The following is an 8,110-nucleotide window of genomic DNA, read 5'->3' on the forward strand; positions in this document are numbered from 1 at the left end:
AAAATAAAGTCCAAGAATTAAGAATTAAATGTAAAAAATGCAACTATGAAAAAAATCTTTTAAAAATGTAGGCAGATACTGATATCATCTCTGGGATGGAAAAGGCAGAAACCACTGAGCCGTGTGGCTTACAGACCACAGGCCATCCCTAGCAGTCCATCAAGCCGCCTGCGGGCGTCTGCAGAGGAAAAGCTATAAACCAATTTTGTTCATAAACATGTCATAAATTTTAAATGTAGGGTTTTTGTAGAAATGCTAATAAACTACTAAAAATATTATGGGTTTAGAGGTTGCACATAAGCTGCAAACTGTGTGGATCATTTCGGAGGGAGCCCCATCCAGTAAATAGGATCTACTACCCTCTGGCTTATGTCCTTCCTAATCATTGACAGAGTACCACTTGCTTAATTAAACACGCCTTTTTATGTTTACCCACATGTTGCATTTTAGCTCCATTTCACAAAAGTGAATTAGTGACTCAGAATGGTTTATTGAAGTATAAAAACCATAATGAAATAATAACATACAAACGACAACTCAGAACAACATTGTCCACATAGGGAGTGCACAAGATTCCAGGGCGAACATAGAATGTGAATTTGTGCATGGTGGGACAGGTGAATCTGTGAAGGTCATGATTTCACACGAGCTCTGAGAAAAGGAAAGTGTGAATAAAACTTAGGATTATGAGATCTGAACATTGACTTTTCGTTCCACTAGTAATCCATTCGCTCGTTGTCCCTAGTGTGCTATCTGCGTTGAAATTTTGTCACACGATGACACGAAGCCATCAAATCTTTTGTGTCATTTTCAAAGAAGTCAGTGACCTTTCGAGCATCCATACACGGTTTTCTGGAAGAAAAGCAAAGTATTGCTTTCTAAGTATGAAGCTGGTTAGTTTTATGCCTAAAGGCAAAGAAGAGGCAGTAACAGTCCCAGGTGTCAGGGACACAACCATTAAGAAGGGGAACAATTCTTGGCAAAATGCCTCCCTCAGAGGCCACTGGTGGACATCGTACCAGATCGATGGCAGACAAAGGGAGAGAGTTATTGCTGCCAGGTTTGTCTGCTGGCAGACATTTCTCTCTTTCCTGCTACACAAGAGCTCTGAGGAACAGAGCACGAATCTGCTCCTGGTAGATGCACGGTCCAACCACGGGAAACACGTTCTTTGTGGCTTTCGATTCTATTTATCTCTGAAAATCCACATGACATAAACTGGTCTTTTCTTGTTTAATTAATGATTTAACCAATTAAATGACAATTTAGCCAGTTTTTGTCCACTGCTTATCTCATTCATGGGGAACAGTTGCTGGGCAAACGGATGCATTTTTACCTTAGTTAAGTGTTGAATAGTGAAATATGTAAATATCCTCAAATTTGCCAGCACAAAGCGTACATTGTGTGAATAAAATGACAGGGAGTGTACACCACCTTTCCACCCTGGGGTATGCTGGTAATTTAAGGAAAGAAGAGCACACAAGATTTCAAAGTCTTTAGACAATTTCCGTAACTTTGTTAACACCTTGAACTATTTTATAATTTCCGGTGACTCGTTACCCCCAATTTCATACATTTTATGGGAGAAGGAGCCAATGCAATGGGTAGTCTTTATTGGAAAGAAGAAACTTCACAGCACATTTTCAGTAAGTTAGTGCAACTGGGGCCAACTGGTGGGGCACCAGCTTGTAATGGGTTCCACAGCTGGGGCACCCTTGGGTCTCTCCTTTGTGCAGCCAGAACCAGATGACAGTACTATCATCCTCTTCACAGATGCAGCCCACCATTCGCTTGTTGGTGGTGGATGGGACTAAATTAGGGTCTTCCTTGGTGCCTGCAGCTGCCTTTGGGGCTAGCACATTGTATGGGTCCCGTCCTTTCTGTGCAGCCATCATGACCTCCCTCTCCAGCCCAGTCGCCTGGTCATCATCAGTAGGAACACTACCTCCAGATGCCATGGAGCACACCCTGAGAGCCTGCGTGGCCAGCGCTCCAACACCGCGAAGTAACCTTGAAGCCATCATGCCCGCAGCAAACAGCAGTACTTCCGGGAGCAGGCTCCGGAAAGAGACGTGATTTCCGGGGGAGGGCTTTCCCTCCCTCATAGACATATATTTACTACCACCTCCCAAGTTGAAAATCTCAGTCTTAGGACTTCAGCTGTGACAAACTCTTGAGTTTGCATCCCACCGAATAGAGAACATAGACCAGCTAAAAAGCTTGGCATAATTTTTGGGTCTTGATTCTATCTTAATATGCGGAACTAGTTGACAAACCTTCAAATACTCGCTGCCATTCCTGAAAACTTGAACTCTAGTCAGAATAAACTAGAGTGGGAGCATAGCATAGTTCTGGGGCAAGGAAGTGTGAAAGCATACTCTAGTTCCCATGGAATGAGAACTGGCCCTCCTTCCTGAGACGTAGCGAAAGAATATACGTTCCAGATCAGGAGCTGCACACCATATTCCCGGTCAGAGTGAATCTGCTCTCATAAAGATACCATATCCAGAACAGCAGCTAAAATTGGGGTATCACAGGGGTGCCTGGGTGGCTCAGTTGGTTAAGCGTCTGCCTTTGGCTCAGGTCATGATCCCAGGGTCCTGGGATCAAGCCCCACATTGGGCTCCCTGCTCAGTGGGAAACCTGCTTCTCCCTCTCCCACTCCCCCTGCTTGTGTTCCTGCTCTCGCTATCTCTCTCTGTCAAATAAATAAATAAAATCTTTAAAAAAATAAATAAAATAAAACAAAATTGGGGCATTACATGTTACGTTCATGATAGTCCACCGTCATCTGCCATGATCCATCCAGGTTTCGCAGGGGTCAACTGGTGAGTTAAATGGGGTTCTAATGAGGACGCCATTTTGAATTGTTTGGTCAGACTTTGAAGTATGTGAGTCCTTGAGAGTGGCACTAATCTCTGCTATCCCTCTGAAATGATATATTTACTATTGTGGTCAGAAGGGGTAGTGAGCTTCCACTTGGTCTTTCCTTCTATGATAGCTCTTATTCCACAGTCAAGGAACTGGCATGAAGATTCTGCCAGCTTCCAAGTGTGATCAACCCAGTTATGGACCCTGGAACCAAGGAAATAACCATTGCACGGTGGGAGGTGGAGGTGAGCAGGTGGGCAGGACACATGGACTCAATGTGAGACAGACTTCATCAAGGACTTTATTTTCTGACACCTACATTTCTCGACTCTAACAGAGAGGCCACAGTGACATTTGGCTCCCTGGCTATCAGTGTCGACACCAATGCTGTTCTCAAGAGCTCTGGAAAGACCCGGATATCCCCCTCTTTCTAGTGTATGGTGCCCACATAGATGGCCATAGTTTCCTTTGGGAAGCACGGGGGAATCAGTACCATATAGCCCATGCAGGATATTCTGTATATACAGGGGCTTTCCTGCCGGGGACCTGGCCTCTACTTCAGACAGTGAGCTCTGGGTTGAGAACCAGCTTAGATCTTGAAATTGGGCAAGAGGTTGTAACTTTCCATGGAAAATGGTTGACTCTGGTCTCCAGATCATCTGATCTTGATCTCTTCTTAAAGCTTAAAACTTTACCAAGACTTTGAGTATATTAAGCAAGACCCATTTATCTTGCCCCTGGAAACACCACGTTCTATTAACCACTATAGACTCCCCCACAGACTCTGCTACAGACCCCATTAGAGACTACCCTCTGGGGAACCCTCCACTTCAGCTGTCATTACACACTTACTGCCCTTACACAATCATGCCATCGAGGTCCTGACAATTAAGTTCTGCCTCTGCTGCTGTGGAGATTCCATTACCCTTACTGCACCCAGAGAGAGCAGTTCTGTAACTGCATCTCCTACTGGCAGCCCTGGCCTGCGGAAGGCGCCACCACTGAGTCTGTTAGTGATGCTGGGGCTGGTGTCTCTCACCACTGCACTCCTGACCACCTTCAGAAATGAAGTGGGTTCTCCGGCCCTCAGGCAAGGAACTGTAGCCGAGGCCAAGTAGAACAGAGATGATCTGTGCCCTCCAGGCACTGCTCAAACTACCAAAACTGAACAAATAAATCAATTTGTTGATTTCAGCTACAATATTTTGGGATGGTTTGATACACAGCAATAGATATCCTGAACTGTCCCGTTGTTCCTTCTCCTTCATTATTTCTTGCATTTATCCCTTCCTCACCATCTCTCTTGCTACTCACTTATTTCAGGTGCTCATCATGTCTGACTGCAACAGATTCTACCTAGTTTCCCATCTTTTGGTTCCTTTCTTCCCCACCCCCCACTTTCCAAAGGCATAGCGCCAATCTATTCTTCAGAGTAATTTTTCTAAAACATAAATTGGCTAGAACGCCTTCAGTGGCTTCGCTCTGCCATCAGAATAAAATCCAGTCTTCTTCCCTGGGTATGTAAGGCCTTCCATGGCTAGGCTCCTGCTCACTCATTCAGGTTTCAAACCCCCTCCCCCTTCACCACACTCTACAGTCACGTTGACCTACTTACGTTCCCCCAGATGGGCCATGCATTCCTCAGATTTCCGTGCATTTGAGGACGATCTCTCCACTTAGAATGCCTTAGCTCCACACATGCCGGGCTAACAACTCCAGGCAGACAATGCTCAGCTCATGCACCACCTCTTTATGAGAGCTTTTTCTCATCTCTAGCCCCTTCCCACCTCCATCTTTCTCTTTCTCTTCCTTCTCACGGCCGCCCTAGATGGGGTGACTTCACTGTGTTCCCAGAAAGCCCCCTGCATGCCTCTTTTCAGAGCTTACAACACTCTTGTATCTCTATACTTCTCTTTCTGCCTCCACCCTATTATTATGGGTTCCTCAGTGGTTGGAATAGCCTATCTCTGAATCCCCAAAGCACAGCACATTGTCCAAACAGCACACGTATGTGCAACTCAGAATTTTCTGTTGAGTAAATGAATGCAAGTCTTTGTTTTCCTGTCTCGTGTTCTCTGATTCTGGAAACACGACTTCAATATCCTTTGGAAAACCACTTCTGCTATAGTCTGTTTATGAGTTTTGCATGAGGCTGGTCCCACCTCTCACAGCAAGAGTGAGTTCACATAGGCTCAAGCCAGTCGCCATTTTCCACTCCCCTGTCCCATGTGCCCCATGATTGATTCCGGGTTGGGGATTTAACCCTAGATGATCCAAGGGGACAGGAAGACACTTGGCTAAGGTTTCCGGAAAGAGAGGCTTACACTCTTTATTGAATCTGGGCCCCAAAGATGGGAGGCTTGCAGCATCTTACAAGCTTGGGGTGAGGAAACCAGAGCTTTTGGGAATTAGGGTCAGGAGTTGCCACTATACACACCTGAAAAAGGGGCCAATCTAGGGGGAGAACTGGGGAGAGGAGAAGCCTGCCACACCGTTCCTTCCGTCAGCCAGGCCAACTGGAAGCCATACCCTACTGGGCATCTCAGCTGTGCAAAATAGTAACTTCCTGTTTCTGCTTAAGCTGGTCTGGGAATTTTGTTAAATGACATATTCATGGTGTCCTCCCTAAAGAAGTTCATGGTGTAGCAAAAATCACTCACGGTTTATGATAATCAGCCTCATGATTTTATACTATTATCTCAAAAACTGCTCAGTTTTGTACCACAATGCAATACCACCTCCCATCTGTCAGAATGGCTAAAGTTAACAAGTCAGGAAATGACAGATGTTGGCGGGGATGCGGAGAAAGGGGAACCCTCCTACACTGTTGGTGGGAATGCAAGCTGGTGCAACCACTCTAGAAAACAGTATGGAGGTTCCTCAAAAAGTTGAAAATAGAGCTACCATACGATCCAGCAATTGCACTACTGGGTATTTACCCCAAAGATACAAATGTAAGGATCCGAAGGGGCACCTGCACCCCAATGTTTATAGCAGCAATGTCCACAATAGCCAAACAATGGAAAGAGCCAAGACGTCCATCAACAGATAAATGGATAAAGAAGATGTGGTATATATATACAATGGACTGTTACTCAGCCATCAAAAAAATGAAATCTTGCCATTTGCAACAACGTGGATGGAACTACAGGGTATTATGCTAAGTGAAATAAGTCAATCAAAAAAAGACATGTATCATATGATCTCACTGATATGTGGAATTTAAGAAACAAAACAGAGGATCAGAGGGGAAGGGAGGGAAAAATGAAACAAGATGAAACCAGAGAGGGAGACAAACCGTAAGAGACTCTTAGTCATAGGAAACAAACTGAGGGTTGCTGGAGGGGAGAATGGTAGCGGGATGGGGTAACTGGGTGATGGACATTAAGGAGGGCATGTGATGTAATGAGCACCAGGTATTATAGAAGACTGATGAATCATAGGCCTGTACCTCTGAAACCAATAATACACTATGTGAATTAATTGAATTTAAATTAAAAAATGTTTTTTAAAAAACTGTTCAGTTTTACATATTATCATTTGGTTGTATTAGCTTCCCAACGAGACTGTCCGCTCTGTTGGGTCTACATCTTAGGTCTGCTCCCGCAGAATGTGCTCTTATAGCAGACACTCCATATATATTTACCATATTGATTGTGCAGAAATTAACAAAGGCCAAATGAGAACAAGCAGAGGTGATTTATTCAGAACTTGCCATAGCAAGGGAGGCAGCCATCATCACTTGAATTTTGGCAGACTCACGGGCAGTCAGAGGAATGGGAAAGCCTTCCAGTGGAAGGAAGAGAAGGTTTCAGGTGTGCCCTGATTGGACACTTGGTGCCGGGCAGCTGGAGGTGGGCTGACCAGAAGCAGGGCATTTGGTGTGATTGGTTAGGGGTCGTATTTGGTTGGTCTTTCTCTGGTTGTCTTAAGTTGGAAGCAGGAACAGGAATTGGGGAAGCTGTCAGTTAGTAAGTCTTGGTCATTTGGGACCGATTGGTACAGAGTTACTGTTTGCTTTCTTGTATTGCTCCTAGAGATAGTTGTCTGACTTCCTGCAAGTCTGATTCATAGCTGGCTTCCGGGCTAATTGCTGCAGGCTGTGAGTCAGTTTTATTTTCACATATGGTCTGGCCATTGTCCGTTTGTACATTTAGTCTATCGATCGAATCCTTTCTCCTACTCACATCAAAAGACGGACTTTTCAAGAATAGTTGGAAATTATTGCCTTTATTGCTAAAACTTAAATAGACATGTGTCTACTATTTTCAATGCTTAAGGGTTGATTCAAATCCAATCTGGATTTGGAGAATCAAATTCAATCTGTGGTGATATTTAAGACAAGCTCGAAAAGAGAAAAACAACCCTACCCACATAAACCAGACAGTAATGAGTTGGATGCTGCGCCTAGTGGTCAACAAAATTAACTAGAAGGGCATTTCTTAACGTGTGTAGGGGTCTTGGGAGGGGCCTCAGTAGAAGCTGAAAAGTTACTGAAGATTAGGAATGACAGGTTTTCCTTATTAGGCAGAAGTTCTGGAGAGGGGCGCCTGGGTGGCTCAGTTGCTTAAGCGACTGCCTTCTGCTCAGGTCATGATCCTGGAGTCCCAGGATCGAGTCCTGCATCGGGCTCCCTGCTCAGTGGGGAGTCTGCTTCTCCTTCTGACCCTCCCCCCTCTCATGCTCTCTTTCTCTATCTCATTCTCTCTCTCAAATAAATAAATAAAATCTTAAAAAAAATTTTTTTTTAATCTTAAAAAAAAAAAGTTATGGAGAATTCCTGATACATTTCACATAATAAATAATACACCAAGTATAGATATAATCTAAGTGCAGCCACCTACCCAGGCCCATAGGGTATATTTTTAGGCTGGAGGGACTTGAAAAGTGCACACCAAATTTTTTAACAAAAAAAGGAACGAGATTCTAGGATAAGTTTAATCTTTGTAAAAATTCCCCTGTTAAAAAAATACAGTTTATCAGTCAGAAAGCCTCCTGATAATCAACTTGACAATGTCACAACTACATTTTCACAGTATATGTTCATAAACTTTAATTACTGGAATTAAAAGAAAGCAGCACATATGGTAAGACCGTCTTAAAATGTAAAGTGACAGATGTCTATAAATATTAAAATTCCGTAATTATCAGTGTAGTTCATTAATTATCTGTCTTTGGATCATAAAAATAAAAACAATACTTATTCCCAAACATCCAGTCTTTTAATGAGGAAAATAAG

General features: G+C 43.8%; 1 pseudogene; it reads right to left on the minus strand.

Moving 5' to 3' along the window:
• Positions 1 to 1,643: 1,643 nt before the first annotated feature.
• Positions 1,644 to 2,021, minus strand: LOC102739903 (cytochrome c oxidase subunit 5B, mitochondrial pseudogene; annotated as a pseudogene).
• Positions 2,022 to 8,110: the final 6,089 nt, after the last annotated feature.

Source organism: Leptonychotes weddellii, chromosome 2 (assembly GCF_054177405.1).
Source record: "Leptonychotes weddellii isolate Sample4059 chromosome 2, ASM5417740v2, whole genome shotgun sequence".
NCBI lineage: Eukaryota > Metazoa > Chordata > Mammalia > Carnivora > Phocidae > Leptonychotes > Leptonychotes weddellii.